Source organism: Gadus macrocephalus, chromosome 23 (genome assembly GCF_031168955.1).
Source record: "Gadus macrocephalus chromosome 23, ASM3116895v1".
NCBI lineage: Eukaryota > Metazoa > Chordata > Actinopteri > Gadiformes > Gadidae > Gadus > Gadus macrocephalus.
In genome coordinates, this window is record NC_082404.1 from 14,203,087 (window position 1) to 14,225,586 (window position 22,500).

The following is a 22,500-nucleotide window of genomic DNA, read 5'->3' on the forward strand; positions in this document are numbered from 1 at the left end:
CTGATGAAATACTCTGGCCACCGGCTCAGAGGTAAACACTGAAGCTGTATTATTAATAACTGGCAAGCATATCTCTCTCTCTCTCTCTCTCTCTCTCTCTCTCTCTCTCTCTCTCTCTCTCTGCTCCGATGGCCTCATAAGACCGGGGGATGGCTGCAGCAAACGCTCCTGCAATGTTCAAAATAAATATTTGTGAGGCTTAGTCTGAGTGGTCTTACCATCCCCAGAAGAGATGAGGCCGGCAAAACGACATCAACAGACATCAACACACAAATCAACAGACATCAACACAGCAGTAATAACCTAGAACTTATTGTCGGCCATCCCTTTGGATTTATCACTTGTTTATTGGTCTCATTTGTCGTATCGCTCTATTGTTTGCATACTGTTCTGTATCGGTTGGTGTTATTTCATGGTGATGCAGTATACAGACATTATGCACGTTAAAGCTCCTTAATATGCACGCAGGACGCAGTGCCCCTCCTTAAACATGATCGATTCCTCTTCCGATGGAACAGGGGCCAGCAGTGCCTTCATCAGTGGTAGATTCAATATGGCGACAAATAGATGTATTATGCAACCCCCATTAAGAGGAGAAAATTAGCAACATCCCGTAGCCCAGGCAACTGCGTTCTGGGAGCAATGGTCTGAGAGCGTGCCCAGTACAGCTGATTGGGAGTATTGATCTGAGGGCCCAGTAGGGCTGACTGGGAGTAGTGGTCTTAGAGCCCAGTAGAGCTGATGGGAGCAGTGGTCTGAGAGTGAACCCAGTAGGGCTACATGAGACAGTGCCATGGGGGGGAGCCGATGCTGGTCCAGAGGGGGCTGACCTTTACAGAGCTGTGTGTGTGTGTGTGTGTGTGTGTGTGTGTGTGTGTGTGTGTGTGTGTGTGTGCGTGTGCGTGAAGGACACACAGAAGGAGAAAGGATGGGAGGAAGTTGTTACAAAACATACAAGCGGCTCTCGCCTTTACCTAGTCTTCATACCTTTAGTTCCCTCCTCTTCCATCCCAAGACCTGTTAACAATACAACACTAATCACAGACCTGTTCCTCCCAACTTGGATTCCTGCTATCAATCCTGCGAGATGGATTGAAGTGATGAAACAATGAGTGAAGCCCTCCAATAAGATGTTGCGCCCCTCCTCTCCTACGGCGTATATATTCATCTGGGGAGAGCCGTTACCGGTCTGACTCTACTCCCAGCTCTTCCTTTGTCTGCCACACCAACCAAGCGGTTGCCACGACGACGGCGCGTGCGTGCGTGCGTGCGTGCGTGCCTGAGAGGAGTCGTGACGCGAGCAGGGCTCGGGCGCCCGCGTGTCTGAGGCAGAAGATGTCAAGCTGATCTCATGGCAGTAAAAACAGATCCAGAGGTCCGCTGGGGTAGAGGAGATGACACACCAAGCGGTCTGCAGAGGACCTTCAGCCCCACAACAGTCATTCAGCCTTTTGGGACATGTCTGGCCGCAAAACATGGAGACAAATCAGGTTATAAGTACCTTTAATAACGGCGTCAGCCCCCGGTGATCCCACCGGCATCACCATGACAACGTGAGGGACACGGTGCTTGAGGGCTCAGGGCTGCTCCATGCTCTCCTACAGCAGGCTGTGCGGTTACTGTGACCCCAGTGAGGGTCACGGTACAGGGCTGCTCCATGCTCTCCTACAGCAGGCTGTGCGGTTACTGTGACCCCAGTGAGGGTCACGGTACAGGGCTGCTCCATGCTCTCCTACAGCAGGCTGTGCTGTTACTGTGACCCCAGTGAGGGTCACGGTACAGGGCTGCTCCATGCCTCTCCTGCAGCAGGCTGTGCGGTTACTGTGACCCCAGTGAGGGTCACGGTACAGGGCTGCTCCATGCTCTCCTACAGCAGGCTGTGCTGTTACTGTGACCCCAGTGAGGGTCACGGTACAGGGCTGCTCCATGCCTCTCCTGCAGCAGGCTGTGCTGTTACTGTGACCCCAGTGAGGGTCACGGTACAGGGCTGCCCCATGCTCTCCTACAGCAGGCTGTGCTGTTACTGTGACCCCAGTGAGGGTGTGGCCCTTCTCCAGTCCTAAAGAGTCTAAAACGCTTCCTATCGCTCAGAATGATCATTTTTAGTTCTTTATGGTGTTTATTAGGTGAGTGCTGAAGAACAACTATTGTTCTTCTTAGGTTTTATTCTTTCTTTCTTTCTTTCTTTCTTTCTTTCTTTCTTTCTTTCTTTCTTTCTTTCTTTCTTTCTTTCTTTCTTTCTTTCTTTCTTTCTTTCTTTCTTTCTTATTCTCTACAAACTTTGGGACCTATCTCCTTCCTCAATTTTTCACCTAGAGAATTATTTTCAGATTATTTAAATATTTTATACTTTTTAAGATATTGCAATTTTAAAATACTATCTTTTTTTTGACTGTCACGTCATTTAATCTATTCATTCGTGATCTGGGACACGTAATTTCAATTTTTTCGTGCAAAAAACACAAATTTCTAACAATACGAGAGCTTTGGGCCACCCGTTTCTACTTTCACCTTTCAGCATAGTTGGGTGCAGTTGGACCACTAGTTGTATCGGTATAGTTGGGTGCAGTTGGACCACTAGTTGTATCAGTATAGTTGGGTGCAGTTGGACCACTAGTTGTATCAGTATAGTTGGGTGCAGTTGGACCACTACTTGTATCAGTATAGTTGGGTGCAGTTGGACCACTACTTGTATCAGTATAGTTGGGTGCAGTTGGACCACTAGTTGTATCAGTATAGTTGGGTGCAGTTGGACCACTACTTGTATCAGTATAGTTGGGTGCAGTTGGACCACTAGTTGTATCAGTATAGTTGGGTGCAGTTGGACCACTAGTTGTATCAGTATAGTTGGGTGCAGTTGGACCACTACTTGTATCAGTATAGTTGGGTGCAGTTGGACCACTACTTGTATCAGTATAGTTGGGTGCAGTTGGACCACTAGTTGTGTCAGTATAGTTGGGTGCAGTTGGACCACTACTTGTATCAGTATAGTTGGGTGCTGGGGTGCAGTGAGATATTGAGTGCACTGCAGTCCGTCAGTAGTGTACGGTCTGGTTATTGTAACTTGAAAGGTCATGTTTGACTGTTTCCACGTCATTAGATCTAAAGACTAGTCTTGATTTCTGCCGGAACCCAAAAAGGTCAAGTAGAACTTATCCACACACACACACACACTCACACACACACACACACACACTTACACACACACACACATGACATACATGTGAACACACACACACACAGACGTGAACACACACACAGAAATTCATGTGAACACACACACACGCACACACACACACCTGGACATACATGTGAACACACACACAGACGTGAACACACACACAGAAACACATGTGAACACACACACAGAAACACATGTGAACACACACACAGAAACACATGTGAGCACACACACAGACGTGAACACACACACACACACACACACACACACACACACACACACACACACACACACACACACACACACACACACACACACACACACACTTCCACGTTCAGCTGAGTACTGCCTGTGAGTCAGGACCTCAGTGCGGGGCCGTAGCGGCTGAGGGCTCGCAGCAGACAGAGCGCCCGGCACAGCGAGCTCCGTCACCCGGCTGTCACTACCTCTTTGTGTTGGCCTTTGGGTGAACAGTGCAGGTAGAGGCATGGACTGATGCTTTGTGGCTGAATGAGTACAGCCCACCTGAAACACGCTGATGCTTATCGGCTGCGTGGTTACCTGAGTGTGTGTCCTGTTGGAAAGCGATACATGGTAAATGGACTGCATTTATATAGCGCTTTCTTGTAACCAGAGGGCCCCCCAAGGTGCTTTACATCATCGCCCGACATTCGACAGCCAGCGCGTCGGGAGCAGTGAGCGTTAGGTGCATTGCTCAGGGACACCTCGACACTCGGCTGGAGGAGCCGAGGATCGAACTAGCAACCTTGTGGATAACAGCCAGCCTGCTCTACCTCCTGAGCTAGGGCGGCCTCGGCGGTAGGGGGGGGGGGGGGGGGGGGCGGAGCTCACTTCTCCATAGCCTCCCTAAATGAGGTGACATGCTGCGATTGGCTAATCCGCTGGCGACCCTGACGAGTGCTACTATACGTCCCCAGCGGTGTCAGGGTCCTAAGGGTCACGTGGTCGGGCCGGTTGTGACAGAGTGTCAGAGTGCGTCCGTGCAGCAGGACTCAGAGGCCACCGCGCTGAGTGGCCATCTACCTGTGGCCTAATAAGTGACAGCTCTGGACTACCGCTAATAATGTAGACCATTAGCCAAAGGTGGAATAGGCCCTATTAGCTTTGAGAAGATGCTCTCCCTCTCTCTGTCTCGCTCTGTCTCTCTCTCTCTCTCTGTGTCTCTGTCTCTCTCTCTCTCTCTGTCTCTCTCTCTCTTTCCCCGCTCTCTCTTTCCCCGCTCTCTCTTTCCCCGCTCTCTCTTTCCCCCTCTCTCTCTCTCTCTCTCTCTCTCTCTCTCTCTCTCTCTCTCTCTCTCTCTCTCTCTCTCTCTCTCTCTCTCTCTCTCTCTCTCTCTCTCTCTCTCTCTCTCTCTCTCTCTCTCTCTCTCTCTCACACACATTATCTCTAAGGCTCTCTCTCTTTCTCTCTCTCTCTCTCACACACATTATCTCTGAGGCTTTCTCTCTCTCTCTCTCTCTCTCTCTCTCTCTCTCTCCCTCGCCCTGCCTAATAACCAGACTATGGTTTAAAATACGATTGGATTTGGATTCTTTGCAATGTTCTGACGGAAAGTGATCTATGTGTACGTTAAAGGTGCTGGAGGTTAGTTCTAAGGGGTATTATTGGTGAGACAAGGTTTCTGGGAGAACAATTATTTTGAGTATTGAGCCAATTTAGATTTAGACAGCGTCGTTCCACTCATTTCGGACCAATCAATGCGTCTCTTCTGTGATTGGCTCAGGAAATCCATCTTGCGAGACAATTACAGGTGCGTCAAATCAAATGCAACACTTGCAGCATGTTTTTCTCAAATTGCAATTGCATTTTCCATAGCACAGGGATATAGGAAGGATTCAGCATAAGCCCGTTGCGCATAAATATGTTAGTAGGTGCGCACGCTCTTCCACATTAATGAGGCCCTGCTATTGTTGGTGCTGCGCAGGAACCGTAAAGTGATCTGCTGTAGCCCCCGACCCACCAGGGACCCAGTGAACATGCTCTGAGATGGAGATTGGTCGGTGCGGTGGGTAGGCATATATGAGGCTCATTTAGGAGCTGCGGTGGAGTGACCTGGGTATTGGATATCCCACAGCTTTAGAGGAGGGTTTAAGATGGGACGTATAGGTGGTATAATTGCACCGACCAAATGGTGTGTGGAATAGTATATCACCTCTTCTACTTCTGCGTTTTTGAAGAACCATTGATGGGATGAACGTGTGGAAGGCGGAGCCTCTATGGAGGGGTGGGGGGGGGGATGCTGGGAGTTAAAGGAACGTTAAGGGCAGTGCTTAATTTGTACAGTGGGAGGTCCCCCCACAATTGAGAATATAACTGATCCATATGCATGCTATTTTAAACACGGCAGCCTTTGCCAGAGACGTGACGTGTTAGTCTTCCGTGATCTGATCGCATTTCCCGAGCCATTACACAGTGCCATCTCGCTAAACTAGGACTGTGCGGCCGGAGAAAATGTACAGCGAAGCAGCAGCCTTCCTCCGTGAGATCCTGTCCTTAGCGGAGAAAGTTACCATCAATACCGGTGTTTGGAAAGCGTTGATTACGGAGTCGTGCGTGACAGTGACTTATTTACCGACTGGGTTGTGCAGAGTGCGATCCTGCAGACCCGCTCAATACCAGAGAGGCACACTGCGGGAAACATGAATTTTCGCTTCCAAATATTTATTTCAAAACTTTAATATCCGCTTTAATGTTCAATTCAATGGTTTTATACCTTAAACAAAATCCGTTGCAGAGAGGAGGCACGCCGGATCAATATCCTATTGTAAATTGACATGAAATATTGTAAACGTTCACAATCCTGCTCTGTGATATTTATAATTTCTATTAGAACCCAGACTGGTCCTGGTAGAACCCAGACCTGGTAGAACCCAGACCAGTCCTGATATGACCCAGACTTGGTAGAACCCTGACCGGTCCAGATATAACCCAGACCGGTCCTGGTATAAACCAGACTCAGGGAGGGAACTCTTCCTCCTACAGCGTGGTGTTCTCTTCACTTTACCGTGGTAGACTAGTTCGTTAAAATGTCAGCACACTACAAATCATTGTATGATGGGTTCATTGAAAGCAGGTCCTCACATTTACAGGTTTGCGTTTAGAGAACACATTCTGGACAGAAACAGTTTCCTAGCAGGGCTTTTCAACTCTCTGTGTTTGTGTTTGAGAACAAGATGTGCTAGAGCAGGTTTTGCAGTATTTATCAGCTGAATTCTACAATATGAGTCCATAAAAACCCAACCACCAAGATGTCTGGCGTTGTGCTGCAGGACTCCTAGAAACTCCAAACACAGGAGCCACCTTATCAGGCTCTGATGCCAACACCAACATCACAGCACAGTGTGGCGTACCGACAAGAACGGATGGCCTCGTCGGAGGGCCCAAACCACACGCCAATTACAAGGTCACACGCAGTTCAATACCATACGTCTCCTCCTGACATTCTGGGACTCATTAAGTACATGAGGTATTGCTGAGCGAGCCCCCATCAATGCCTACACCCTGAAGAGTTGCTCTGAGATCCAGCTCAGACGTCCCCTGTTAGAGGAACAGGGGATGTTTCAGTCCTGTTGGTGAATGAATCACTGGAGCCATGTCTTTATTCAGTCATGGCGTCCACCTCCAGCCTCCTCATTTTAGGATTACACCAACGTAGGCAGGCTGCGTTGGGCCTCTGCAGTGACGGTTAGTTCCCCCGTTGGTTTACTGTGAAATAAATCCAACAGTACACAACAATACTAGTACTATATTACTAATGTATCTATGCTAATGTATCTGTACCCAATGATTACCATCATGCTTATAAGAATAATGTTAGATTTTAACATTGATTTACTATCAAAATGAAACCTTGTATAATAATCCTGTTCCAGATCCGGTTATCAAGTCTCAGAACACACTACCACGAATGCAGACCAACAAACTAACCCTCACTAACACACGCACACTAACACACACACATGCACACTTATAAACACTTACCCCAACACACACACTTACACACACCTACACTACACACACACATGCACACTAACATACACAAATGTACGCTAAGACACATGCACGCTAACACACACACTATAACACACACACGCATGCATACTCGCATGCGCACCCATGGTCGCACACATACACACTAACACACAAACGCACACTATCAAACACACACACACACACATACACACACATGAGCACATACACACATGGTCGCACACATACACACTCGTAGACCTCTGCTTCCTTGACTTTCCATCCCTGATTGCAATTAGTGAATTATGCACTTGGACTTGGGCCAGCTATTCAGGATTAAATTATTCATAAATGTTAATAGCCGCTGCCTCTCTCTGCCTTGCTCCGCCTCTCTCTACCTCGTCCTCTCTCTGCCTCTCCTCGTCCTCTCTCGTCCTCTCTCTGCCTCACCTCCTCCTCCTCCTCTCTCGTCCTCTCTCTGCCTCTCCTCCTCTCTCTCGTCCTCTCTCTGCCTCTCCTCCCCTCTCTCTGCCTCTCTCTGCCTCTCCTCCTCCTCATCTCCACCCCTCCTCCTCCTCCTCCTCCTCTCTCTGCCTCTCCTGCTCCTCCTCCTCTCTCTGCCCCTCTCTGCCTCTCCTCCTCTCTCTGGTCCTCTCTCTGCCTCTCCTCCTCTCTTTCTGCCTCTATTTGCTTCTCCTCCTCCTCCTCCTCTCCACCCCTCCTCCTCCCCCCCCTCTCTGCCTCATGTTGCTCCTGCAGCCTGGTGGTATTGAGTTCTTTATTGGTGTTATTTGGAGCTGCTCCTATTTAAACAAATGATGGCTGAAGGAACAATACAATAAGTCATTTCAGAGGGATAGCTTTGGCTCCGCCTCTCCGTGACTCGATGGCGCTGTGGGAATGTCAAAGTGAGTGTTGATGAAAGGGAGAGCGTTTGAAAGGAAATCCCTGACCAGGGGGGAATGTCTTCGGTGTGCTGATCTCATTACTGGCACTCGCCCATTTGCACTTTCAAATTGCAGGAAGAATAATGCTATGTTAGCGTTTCATGTTTCATACTTTGTTTCAGACAGCTGTTCCACGTTGTCTGTCCGTATCTAAACCTTATGAAGACGTTTTCTCTAGAGACCACCTGCTGGTAAGGGATGTGCATCCATCACAGACCAACAGAGACCAGATCATAAGTAATAACCATACTGTTATAAAACATACAAAAAAAGAATCATGTAACTTGTTGAGAGAAGAAAATAATTTGAGGAAAAATAGTGTAAGCCTTTATCTCCCCCTTTATGATGAGTCCGCAGTTTCTTAAGGTGGATGATTAATTGAGTTGTAGCTGTCGTCAGATAGAGGATCAGAACCCCTTTGTTCTAAACAACTGGAGGCTCATGGACCGAGGCTGACGCTAATACAATGCTAACACAAGGCTAACACGCTGGTAACACAATACTAACACATTGCTAATTCATACAGCCACACATCTCCTTTCTCTCTCTCTCTTTCTCTGTCTCTCTCATTCTCTCTAAGACTGCACAGGAGTCAGAACACGTGTTTCTGTGTGTGTGCGTGTGCGTGTGTGCGTGCGTGCGTGCATATGTGTGTGCTTGTAGACTTGTCTGTGTGTGTAACGGTTAGCATGCTGACAAAGGGAAGTGAAAGTGTCTGGCGGTATGTATTTTTCAAATACCTTGAAGGCATTTCATCAGCAAGGCTCCATACAGCTGCCATGATTCACCTTCCTCATTCACAACAAAGACAAACACACCCCGCATTCAGCCTGAACACACAGGCTCACGCCACAAACACACACACACCCAAAGCAGCCAGGTCATCCAGTTCCATCGGAGGCCAAGAGGAGAGCCACGGTAACAGTGGAGGTCCGTTAGCCTCTAACTAACAGGTTGCTTGTCAATCAACATGGCCTCCATCAGGTCCTCACTGCTCTTCCAGCTGATCGTGACTCTGGTGTGTCTCTTAAGACTACCAGCACAGTGCAGTCAGCAATCTATGGTTAGATATGTGGTTATGTAAACGCTAATTGATTTGATTCATTTCCGGATCAAGACGCTAAAACAATAATCCAATGGATCACATGCAAAAGTAAAATACTTATTTCCAGCATGGTCCTTATATAGATAAAGGCATAAATGTGTATTTCTTGTCTTGCATATCTGATATAAAATGCTGAATGGGTCACAGAAAGGAGGTGGAGATAAAGTCAGCGCAGAAAGACCAACCAGAGAGCACCACCCAGACAGATCACCCAGAAAGACCACCCAGATAGACCATCCAGACAGACCACCTAGACAGAACCATCCAGACAGAACCATCCAGGTGCAGCGACAGGCCGGCGCTCCACCTTTCTCCGTCACTGTAATTGCCTCTGGTGGAGAAGCGGTTCCGTTCATGAAGTAATAAATGCCGGTCGGTCTGTTCCTGTCAGCAGACAAAGGCGCCGGGCCCTCGGCCCCCCACGGGCCTTTGAAGCCTCTGCAGGGGCCAAATGACCTTGTTGCCCAGGGGCCCTCAGCCCCTCCTCCAGAAGGCTTTGATCATGACCGCCGTCCGGGCAGAATGTCAACACGCAGCGCAGGTGGAGGCGTGACACACTCACACGGAGCTCACAGACTCATCTGGACCTGAAGGTGTGTGTGTGTGTGTGTGTGTGTGTGTGTGTGTGTGTGTGTGTGTGTGTGTGTGTGTGTGTGTGTGTGTGTGTGTGTGTGTGTGTGTGTGTGTGTGTGTGTGTGTGTGTGTGTGTGTGTGTGTGTGTGTGTGTGTATTTGTGCCTCGTTTACCCAGTCTATTTCCCATGGGGTCCTGTCTGGTACTTGTAGCCCCCAGGCCGATGCCCCCCCCCCCCCCTCCTCTCCTCTTCACTAAGTTGTCCTTGTTGCTGTGTTGATGTGGTTGTTGATGTTGTTGTTGTCAATGTTGATGTGTTGTTGTTGTTGCTGTTCTTGTTGTTGTTGTTGTTGCTGTTGATGTTGTAGTACTTCTGGCAGCCACATTATTGATAATTGCAGTAATCCCATGTTGTCTTTGCTGCTGTCTCCTGTGAGTACTGCTGTGACTCCCTCACTACTGAGTGCTGCTGTGACTCCCTCACTACTGAGTGCTGCTGTGACTCCCTCACTACTGAGTGCTGCTGTGACTCCCTCACTACTGAGTGCTGCTGTGACTCCCTCAGTTTAGAGCTGCTGTGACTCCCTCACTACTGAGTGCTGCTGTGACTCCCTCACTACTGAGGGCTGCTGTGACTCCCTCACTACTGAGTGCTGCTGTGACTCCCTCAGTTTAGAGCTGCTGTGACTCCCTCACTACTGAGTGCTGCTGTGACTCCCTCACTACTGAGGGCTGCTGTGACTCCCTCACTACTGAGTGCTGCTGTGACTCCCTCAGTTTAGAGCTGCTGTGACTCCCTCACTACTGAGTGCTGCTGTGACTCCCTCACTACTGAGGGCTGCTGTGACTCCCTCACTACTGAGTGCTGCTGTGACTCCCTCACTACTGAGTGCTGCTGTGACTCCCTCACTACTGAGTGCTGCTGTGACTCCCTCACTACTGAGGGCTGCTGTGACTCCCTCACTACTGAGTGCTGCTGTGACTCCCTCACTACTGAGTGCTGCTGTGACTCCCTCACTACTGAGTGCTGCTGTGACTCCCTCACTACTGAGTGCTGCTGTGACTCCCTCACTACTGAGTGCTGCTGTGACTCCTTCACTACTGAGTGCTGCTGTGACTCTGTTGGAAGGTGGTGAGAGTCACAGTTGGTTTCCACACCCTGGTCAAATCAAAGACTTTGACTCTTTGTTTTAAAGACTTTATTAGCAATATGATATGAGACCGATTGTCAATAAAACATCAGACAGAGCTCTGCACATAAGAACCGAGACGTGAGGGCGATGCACACTAGGAAGTTCAGCTCGACACAGCGCTGACATTAGTCTGGCATTTGGTTTCTTATTTGTTTTATATTTGATTTAACCGCAGCTGCCTTCCATAAAGTTAGGATAGAAATCCTCCTGGATTTATTTCTGTCTTTGTGTGAAAACATCACCTTGAACCAACCAAAACCAACTCAATCTCTTCAACCAACGTTTAGTGATAGGTACTATATACGATGACAGATATACATGATGGATCAGTAAACAGTTGACCCGTTTGGTTGAGTTGATTTGTGTACTGTGATGAGGTGAGGTTTACGGTTAAGTTTAGGGTTAGGGCTCGGGTTAAGGTTCACCAGCTCTACAATAATGGGTCAGATGCACTTCCTCTGATAGGAGTTTAGTCGAAAATCTACGTCCAGTGTGGTGAAGGCATCTTTAAACCCTGTGATTGCAGGAACTCTATGACCTGTGTGGGGCTTTAGTCTATTGCCTTTTAGGGCTTGAGGGCACCAAACGGTCATGGTTTCACACGAGGAAGGTGCAGCTGAATATATATGAGCCCCAAACCAGAGGACCACACTGCGGGGTTGTCTTGTGTTCCAGGGACACCAGACGTTCTCCAACACAGACCGCTCTGAACAGCACCAACTGCTGACCCTGTAGGCCACGCCCCTCGCCATGGAGAGAGGTTCAGAGAGGCGGTGAGGGGGGGGGGGGGGGGAGGAGGAGGGAGGCGCCGCGTGAGTCTGTGTGAGAAGAGAGACGCGGCGTGAGCCTGTGTTCCTCTGAGGCGCCAGCGCGACGCAGCCTCGACCTCGGGTCAGACCATGAGCTCAGACACCGTGGAGGTCCGGGGTGATGCTGTGTTTTGGATGGTTTTGTATCTGTAGGGGGAAAAGCCTTTTAGTCGCCACCAGTCCTGAGTGGCCCCAAAAGACATCAATTAATCCCTCCCAGCGGCCCCGGGGGCACTCAGGAGCCAGAGAGGTCCTCATTGTGGCCCCCGTCTCCACCAGAACCACTCTGGCTTCCGGCGGATTGTTAGTGGAGCCACCAGGGGGGGGGGCTAATGGAACCTAGGATTACCTCACCGGGGGGGATAAATACACAACACGTCACAGGGGCCTGGTCACTAACATAGAGGCCCTAACATAGAGGCCCTAACATAGGGGCCCATACATAGAGGCCCTAACATATGGCGCATTTCCACTGCAGGGTGCGGAACGGATCGGATCGCAAAGGTGCGGGTCGGATCGCGTTTCCACCGCCAAAAGTGGGCGTGACCCGGACTTTGCCGTACCCGTTCCGACCCCATTCTAGGGACTCCTCCGTTGCGGTACCCAAAACGAGACCAGACGCCTGAAAGGGTACCCTGGAATTCTAGCTACACCCCCCCTCCGTTGATTGGTCGACAGAATCGTCACTTCCGGGTGACGCGGGGATAAAAACAAACAAACAGTAGCCTCGAGGTATTATTCTTTACAATTAACATGTCGCGTAAAAAGCTTGCTTGGGCGAACAAGGAGGTGGAGACGTTCGTCTGCATTCTTGCGGAGGAAGACGTTGTTTACGATGTTTACGTAGCTGCCGCGGCGATCGACATCCGGGCTACCACCAAGGGTACTGTCGGCAGTGGAAACGCGACCTCGGAACTGAGCTGGGCTATACCGCCCCCTCCCTACCGCACCTTTGCGATCCGATCCGTTCCGCACCCTGCAGTGGAAATGGGGCAATAGAGGCCCTAACATAGGGGCCCATACATAGAGGCCCTAACATAGAAGCCGTAACATAGGGGCCCTAACATAGGGGCCCTAACATAGGGGCCCTAACATAGGGGCCAATACATAGGGGCCCTAACATAGGGGCCCTAACATAGAGGCCCTAACATAGAGGCCCTAACATAGGGCCCCTAACATAGGGGCCCTAACATAGAGGCCCTAACATAGAGGCCCTAACATATGCCGCGTTTCCACTGCAGGGTGCGGAACGGATTGGATCGCAAAGGTGCGGTAGAGAGGGGGCGGTATAGCCCAGCTCAGTTCCGAGGTCGCGTTTCCACTGCCGACAGTACCCTTTGTGGTAGGCCGGATGTCGATCTCCGCGGCAGCTACGTAAACATCGTAAAAAACGTCTTCCTCCCCAAGAATGCAGACGAACGTCTCCACCTCCTTGTTCGCCCAAGCAAGCTTTTCACGCGACATGTTAATTGTAAAGAATAATAACTCGAGGCTACTGTTTGTTTGTTTTTATCCCCGCGTCACCCGGAAGTGACGATTCTGTCGACCAATCAACGGAGGGGGGGTGTAGCTAGAATTTCACGGGACCCTTTCAGGCGTCTGGTCTTGTTTTGGGTACCGCAACGGAGGAGTCCCGAGAATGGGGCCGGAACGGGTACGGCAAAGTCCGGGTCACGCCCACTTTTGGCGGTGGAAACGCGACCCGACCCGCACCTTTGCGATCCGATCCGTTCCGCACCCTGCAGTGGAAACGCGCCAATAGAGGCCCTAACATAGAGGCCCTCACATAGGGGCCCTAACATAGAGGCCCTAACATAGGGGCCCATACATAGAGGCCCTAACATAGGGGCCTGAGGCAGGAGTCATAGAGTCATTGAGGAAGGAGCCATGGATGCATGGAGCCATGGAGGCATGGAGTCCTGCTGTGTTAGAATTCTCTCACCCACCACCAGAGTGACGGTGAGGGACTAACGGCGCAGATGGTCCGACTTGTTTTTCTTCTTCAAAGTGCTCTGGTGGATCTCCAAACCCCTCAAAGGCTCCACGAGGCGGCGGCCAGGTGTGCCGCTCACGCTAACGAATGCACCAGCAGAGAGTGTGTGCGTGGCTCCTCAGTGTTCTTTTCCAACTTTTAATGAGATGGAAAAAAATAAATCACACCATTTATTTTAGTGGCAGGTCAAAGGTTATCCTCTACATGCGGGAGATTAATGCGAGTGAGCGAGTTAATTGAGTTTCACTGTTTTTCACGCGTTTTTCTCAAACTCAAGCTGGCTACCGATCTAGGGAGACACGCCGGTTAATGTGGAAGCTAAGCTCATTTGAAGATGCCCCACAGCGTGGGGTTTACTGAATTCACCTTCTCACACGTCAAACGCACAACCGGCAATTAAGCTTTAATTACGCTCGGACAAAACGATAGGATAGAAGGGTCAAGACCTAGAGAACTTTAGTGGGGACATCCAAACAGGGATGACGATGAAAGTAGTTCACTCAGAGGGGAGACAACTGTTTCATGAGTTCATCCATTCATTGGTCAATGTCAATCTACATCGTAAGTTATGAGTTGTATCGCTCTGTGTTATGTTAAGCTGTGATTGTATGTCTCAGGGTTATAATAAGTTATGATTGTATCGCTCATTGTTATAATAAGTTATGATTGTACGCCGTAGTGTTATAACAAGTTAGGATTGGACGGCTCAGTGTTATAATAAGTTATGATTGTACGAATCAGTGTTATAATAAGTTATGAGTTGTACGGCTCAGTTATGATAAGTTATGAGTTGTATAGCTCGGTGTTATAATAAGTTAGGATTGTATCGCCCATTGTTGTAGTAAGTTATGATTGTATGGATCAGTGTTAAAATAAGTTATGAGTTGTACCACTCACCCCCCTCCTAGCCCCCATCACGTAGACTATGCCCATCACCCCCATCCACATCACCCCCATCACCCCCATCACCCCCATCACCCCCATCACCTCCATCACCTCCACCACCTCCATCACCACCACCACCCCCATCCCCACCACCACCAGCCCCATAACCCCCATCACCTCCATCACCTCCCCCACCTCAATCACCATCACCTCCATCTCCTCCATCACTCCCTCCACCCCCATCACCACCACCACCACCTCCATCACCTCCATCACCCCCTTCACCACCACCACCCCCTCCACCCCCATCACCTCCATCACCTCCATCCCCCTCCATCATCCATCACCCCACCCTGGAAGCGCCTATTTGGAGCGCAGCAGAGAATGATAATGAGCACATAAATGTTTGGTTTTCTTCCAGCAGACAGAGTGAGGGACCCCCACCCCCCCACCCCCACCCAGCAGACAGATTCTCTGGTTAAATGGTCCCAATTAGCCAGCATCCCAGACGGCGTCTCCCGGGAACACGAGTCTCCCCGGGTGACAGATTAATGCCGAGCCCCCCCCCTCAGCGATCCGAGGAAGAGAAGGAAAAACCACGGAATACTTTGAACGTTTGATCTCAGATCTTTCTCTTCTACCGGTTTCAGTGGTCGAGGACAGCGATATTTAATGATTCTATTTTTACCCTCCTTTGAGCGCACAAAGAACTCTCAGCGATGGCTTGTGATCACGTGTGATCTTGTCTTTCAAAAGAGGTCGTGAGCTCCGATGAGGCTTCCTCTGCGGTGACCTTTAACCTCATGGTGCGGTTTTGTATCTTTTATATATTTTTTTAATGTTTTGTACCTGATTTATATGTTTTATATGTTTGATATATCTTTTGGGTGTTACATGTTTTTGTATGTGATTATATACTCTATGTATCTTTATATTTTTTATGTGTTTTATGTGTTTAATAAGTTTTATATGTTTTTCATGTCTCATGTGATTTAAATGTTGTGTAGGTGATTTATATATTTTATGTGCCTATATGTTGTACATGTGTTTTATGTGTTTTATATGTTTTCTAAGGTTTATATACGCATGTGTTATGTGTGCGTCAATCCAACTGTAATCCAATCAGCATTATGAAGGTAATCTTTAATTAGGCTCCACGTTGATTCATGCCTTATTCCCCCTGAGGTTGAAGGCTTTACGTCTACAATTGTTCAATCTAGGGAAAGATCCTGATTCACCTCTACATATGAACATATGAGGTTAATAAATACAGTTCTGCACATTAATTAAGATGCACTTTGATCCACAATTTTGTTTAATACATTTTGTGGGATATCCACCCAAGCAGCCATAAGAATAATTAGATAAAATAATATGTCATATATTTAACATAATATAATATGCAATGTAGGTAATATAATGTAATATGTAATATATTAAATAGTATATTATATGTTATATTGTTAACAGATATTACATATTCCTCAGTGGCTGCTAGAAAAGGCTTTCTATAGTCTCCAAAAAATCATATTTAATAAAAAACAAAAAAGGTGGATAGCAGGTATAGATTGGTAAGGGGACATAAATCATTCTCAGTAATGGTTTCTTAGACCATAACTTCATGGCTGTCTCACTCTCAGTTCTCTTTTTAAAACAACAGCAACATTTCATTAAGCCCCTCCTTCATCGTCTGTCTGTGTATGCCATCCCCCGTGATTCTCTCCCCCCCCTCCCTCTCTATCTCTTTCTCTCTCCCTCTCTCTCTCTCTCTCTCTCTCTCTCTCTCTCTCTCTCTCTCTCCCTCTTTATTGTTGTGGCAGCTCCAACATCCATTCCTACGACATCGCCCCACCATTATCACAGCATTATGAAGTATGTGTCAACAGCTGATGAGAGCAAATCGAAGGGTTAATTGTCTTGCTATTGATTTGCTATGAAGAGGATATCTTTAAGCGATGACACAGTTTGATTAATGGTTAAAACTGAGCCGATGTTATGCTCTGAGCACAAGAACAGAGAGCCAAACAGAGATGTAACATTGTCTTTAAAGGCTCCTTTAAACGTGTATTATATAAACGCATGCGTATGTCTTCGCTTCGGTCAGCAGAACTCATCCCTGTGTGTGTATGTGCTTGGATATTTATCTTCATATTATATATCGAACATTGCTTAACAGAGATGCTTTTGGAGAAAGGAGGTTGCTCCACTCATAATGGATGCAGTTGGCTGACTGAAACAACAAAGGTTTTTTCCACCATGGAAGCATATGGCAGCACAAACACGTAATACATGTGCTGTTCAAAGACAGGGTTTTAGCAGGAGTATCTATATCTACTGATATAGATATGACGTAGTTCTCTATCTGTACTGATATATCAACAATATTGTGGCCAGCAGGTCGATCTGTTTTCATGAAAACGAATGCAGTCGGAACAGAAAAGATGTTGAATGGTGTTGAATGTGTGTATATGCGATCCCAGCGCGGTAAGCAACCTTGAAGAGGACAGATATTCCCTCTGGATGAGGCTTCCTTTAGCGCTCCCTCTGCGAGCCTCATTAGCACGATGTCCTCTTCATTCTCCAGAACACTGGAGCCGTCCGTTCTGCTGTCAGTCACTAAACGCCTGATGAAACAGTCAGTCTCCCAGTCAGCCTCCAGTCAACCACCACTCAGCCTCCACTCTGCCTCCACTCAGCCTCCAGTCAGCCTCCACTCAGCCTCCACTCAGCCTCCAGTGAGCCTCCAGTCAGCCTCCAGTCAGCCTCCAGTCAGCCTCCAGTCAGCCTCCAGTCAGCCTCCAGTCAGCCTCCAGTCAACCTCCAGTCAGCCTCCAGTCAGCCTCCAGTCAACCACCACTCAGCCGCCACTCAGCCTCCACTCAGCCTCCACTCAGCCTCCACTCAGCCTCCACTCAGCCTCCACTCAGCCTCCAGTCAGCCTCCAGTCAGCCTCCAGTCAGCCTCCACTCAGCCAACCAGCCCAGACTGTTCTGTTTTTCGATCAGTAAGAGTGTAGAAGACATGAAGGCTGAATGTGTTGATGGAGGCACCAGGTTAGTTGCTCTGAAGATCAGGGTTAACTAACCCTAACCCTCCTAACCCAGTCATCAACGAGCGGCGTCGGGCCGTTGACCTGGGGAATTGAGCTAGGCACTCAAATTACATTTACTTAAGCGTGGAATGGCCCAAAGTGGGCTAAATACACAAACAGCATCCAAGCAGTGCCGTGTCAGCCCATGCTACGGTACACAAGGTTTAGTTTGTTGGAACAGAACTGCAAACCTCCCGCTGGAACCGGCGGTCAAAGAGGGTCTGTTGTCCATGGTCTGAAAGAGCACAGCAGCTAAGAACAAGGAGAAAGAGGAGAGCAGGTGCCTTTGTGTTCCGAAGAGTTTGTCTCCTACTCAAAGAGCTTGGAGGTGAATTCTGATGCGGCCATGAGAGCAACATGTCTGGAATTCATGCACCTTTTCTTTTTTAATGTAGGCTAACGCAACATGAAAACACAATATGTCTGTTTATTTGACACCATGTGATTGCATCGTGACCAATTTGTCATTTAAGAACGGCCATTTGTTCTGGAATTTGTGTGAAAACATCTTTGTCATTTTAGTAATTTCTTTCATCCCCACAGTCAAATATTGGTGTATGCAGACACACGGCATGCGCACACACGCGCACACACACACACACACGCACGCACACACGCGCATATACGCACAAACACACACATGCAAACACACACAAACACACATAAATGCACGCATGCACGCACACACATTCACACACACACTCACACACACACATACTCACTCATAAACACACACACACACACACACACACACACGCACACACACACACCCCACTTGACTGACAGATTCTAGTCACAAGGTTGCGTGAATACTGCCTCTATGGATCCAATTACTAAAGCCAGTTTGTAACATGGAGAGTATTAAATATGATAATATTATTGATGCCTTTCTTTTTTTCATTCTCTCTCTCTCTCTCTCTCTCTCTCTCTCTCTCTCTCTCTCTCTCTCTCTCTCTCTCTCTCTCTCTCTGCCTCTATCTCTCTCTGCCTCTATCTCTCTCTCTCCTCTTTTATTTACCTTCTCCTGCTTCAAGCTGTCTCTGGTTCCAATGTATTTTACCCTCCCTTCTTCTGAGCATTTCCTTCCTCTTTCTGAAGCTCTTATTGGACGACGATGTAGACTCCTCTCCCTCTCAGATGCCCTGTCAAACTGTCCCGTCAAGGCCACCGTAGCAGCCAGCCTCACTGTGAAGTCCTGCCAATCCCTCAGCCTATTAGAGGAGTGTCTCTTCAGAGTCTACTGTACATAATCCTCAGTTAGCCCCCGGCGTCACGACGCTAGCCTGGGAGAGGGGCAGCTCGTTAGCGCGGAGTGAGACTTCATATCGCCGTGTGTCTCGGGCCTCAGCCGCCTTACGAGGATCCACGTCCTCTGATTGGCCACTGAGATTCCCCCCCCGTGAACGTCCTCATCGACACACTCGCTTCCTCCTCGGGGATTATTCACAAACTTTGTGAACCGTTTAGAGCAGTTCTCTCCGAGTGATTCAGGACTGCAGGATGACAACAGAGTAACGGTTTGCGTCGACCTCCTTTAGTTCGACAACACGACGGTAGCTTTACTGGGGGACACAGAGTACACCCGGCAGATTCCACCACGCAGAGGGAAGACAAACGTGTTCCTCAGGAGAGGAAAGACCTTCCTGGAGCTTCTCTCTAATCCACGGCTGAAGACTGAACGCTGGTGAGAAGTCATTGAGAGGAATAAAGGCTGTTTAGAAAGAGGAGAATCAGGGAAGAGCAGGTACGCTGCCACCCTAATGAGATTACAGGAGCCGCCCCCCTCGTGTCTGCACAAACCTTCACATACATTATGCAAATATATTGTGGGAGGGAAGCCATTTGCATATAGATAAAAAGGCAGTTTAATATCGCAAATTACCTTTTTATGCAGCAATCTGGAAAGATTTGCCTTTAATCTTCCAATAGAAGTCTGCTGCCTATACCTGGAGCGAGGAGGAGGAGGAGTGGAGGAGGAGGAGGAGGGGGAGAGGAGGAGGGGAGGATGAGGAGGATGGAGAGATCAGGGGAGGACGCATCCTCTTCATCCTCCGCCTGGACTTTAATTAATAGATTATTTACACGTGCACAGCCGTGTCACGCCCCCCCGCAGCCCCCATTACCACCAGACCCCCTCCTCTGTTGCTGCCCGGCAACAATCCAATCTGGCAGCCGTCCTCTCTCTCTCTCTCTCTCTCTCTCTCTCTCTCTCTCTCTCTCTCTCTCTCACCAACACACTCACACACCAACACACACAGACTCTCTTTCTCACACAAAGAGAGAGAGAGAGTGTATAGTTAGACAAAAGAAAAGCTGGTGATTGGTAAGTTGGTGGGGTTTCTAGTGGTGGTGGTGGTCGTAATGGTGTTGTGGTGGTGGTGGTGGTGGTGGTGGTGGTGGTGGTGGAGGCAGTTCTGGTGGAGGTGGATGTGGTGGTGGTGGTGGTGGTGGTGGTGGTGGTGGTGGTGGTGGTGGTGGAGGTTGGTGTGATGATGGTGAGCCTGGGGCTGGTGGTAGAGGTTGTTGGGCTGGTGTTAATGGTGGTGTTGGATAAGGGGCTGGTGCTGGTGGAGGTTGTTAGGGTGGTGGTGGTGGTGGTGGTGGTGGTGGTGATGGTGTGATGGTGGAGCTTGTGATGAAGGTGCTTGAAGGTCCGGTACAGAAGACACATGAAGGGGTGAGGTCTCCATGGTGTGATGCGCAGCAGCCTGATCTCCACCATCACCTTGCTTCACCCATCTTCTTATCGCCTCCATCAGCTGACCTCCATCACCTGACCTCCACCGTAATCTGATCTCCATCACCTGATCTCCACCATTCTCCACCATGGAGTCACACCACCAGCGGGGTGGTGTGACTCCATCACACCGTCCCGCTCTGTAGCGGTAACCCCCTTGGTGGTCCAGGTGGAGCGCGGTGACGTAGCGGGGCTTGGCGCTCAGTCCTGAACCATAAAACCAGCAGACAGGACCTCTTCTCTTTTTACAGTTATTGCCGGATTTCATCGCGGTGAAAATGCAAATCCAAAACAGATTACGGAGGAGAAGGGATAATGTGTGGGCTCGGAAATATGAGGAAGGAAAATATCAGCGGGACTCTTTTTGATTTGTATGTCCAGCGGCGACACTTGAGATGAACGAAGCATGTCTTGAATTAGCATGTCATAAAACGTTACCTTGGAAGGGGTAGGGGGCCACACCAAGGAAAGATCCTGGCGGCTTAATGGTGTGGACCACAGAACAGGGGAGGTCATTAAATGTTGCCATCTGTGACAAATCTTATTAGTGATGTTGCCTCGGCAGAGGAGGGGTTCCGGCTGGTGGTCTACATGTGAGCTCTGATCCTGGGGAGAGAGAGCGTCATGAAGGCAGCTAGAACAAAAGCGTTGTGCTGGGAACGTGTTGTCAGAGGGAGGACGGCGGTACAAAAGCTGGGCTGAAGTAGGTTCAAGTAAGGATCGGTGTTTGTGCAATGCTCACATATTTGGGCCTTGTTGATTTTATTTTAATTCAGGCGTATTGTAATTATAGAAGTAGATAAATATGTAATGTTGACGTTGTCCCATCGGCTAGTGGTGAAGGAAGTAATCATTTGTAATAATGTCATATCTATAAATACATTTTTCTTTTTTACTCAATAAAAAAACGGATAAAAAAAGACGCTAATTGAAGGTAGAAAACGTCTCTGGTTCAGAGTTATTTTTTAAATGAAGTTAGAGGGGCCGTATAGTTTGAGGTTGATTTATTTATTTATTTTTTAAAAAAAATCATAAAGCAATTGGAACATTTAAGAAAAACTACAATGCCGTGTTTTAAAAGAAACAACAATGACAGTAGAATACCAGGCTACAAGGAACCAGGCAGCCATGTGTCTTCTTTCAAAGGGACGATCGATACGGTGATTATCAGCAGTGGAAGGCTGAACTATCTGTCCCACAGCCTCCGGGCTAAAGAGGGGCTGACGTCTGGGACATTTAGAAGGCTTTGTGATAGATACGCTGTGACCGCCTGGAAGAGGTGGCGGCAAGGTGGAGGCACGGCGGAGACACGGTGGAGGCAAGGTGGAGGTCAACACTTACAGACACATGGAGCCCATATTATATAGATATATACTGTATACTTTAAAAAGTATCGATAAACTTTATTCTGTCAACCGATGCTGGTCTCCTCAACATGAATACTGCAGGAGCCCAATGAACATGACTTCTCCTGCTTTCCTCTTCTCCCCATCATAAACACGGCAGTATAGTATAAAGTATATATATATATAATCTGTATACAGTGTGCAGTGTATATATATATATATATATATGTTTATATATATATATGTATGTGTACTGCACACTGACACCATATCCAGCCTCTCACGGCCAGGCTCACGGTCACCTGACGCTGGGTCACATGGTGTGATAGTGCGTGTTTATGATGGGGAGAAGAGGAGAGCAGGAGAAGTCATGTTCATTGGGCTCCTGCAGTATTCATGATGAGGAGACCTGTTGGAGCACCAGAGCCCACGCCCCCCCCCCTCCCCCCCGCCCTACGCACACACACACACACACACACACACACACACACACACACACACACACACACACACACACACACACACACACACACACACACACAACAGAACCGCTCTCCCCCCACACACTCACACATACATACCAGAACCCCCCCCTACCCACACATATACACAACAACCCCCCCCCCCCACACACACACACACCGGAACCC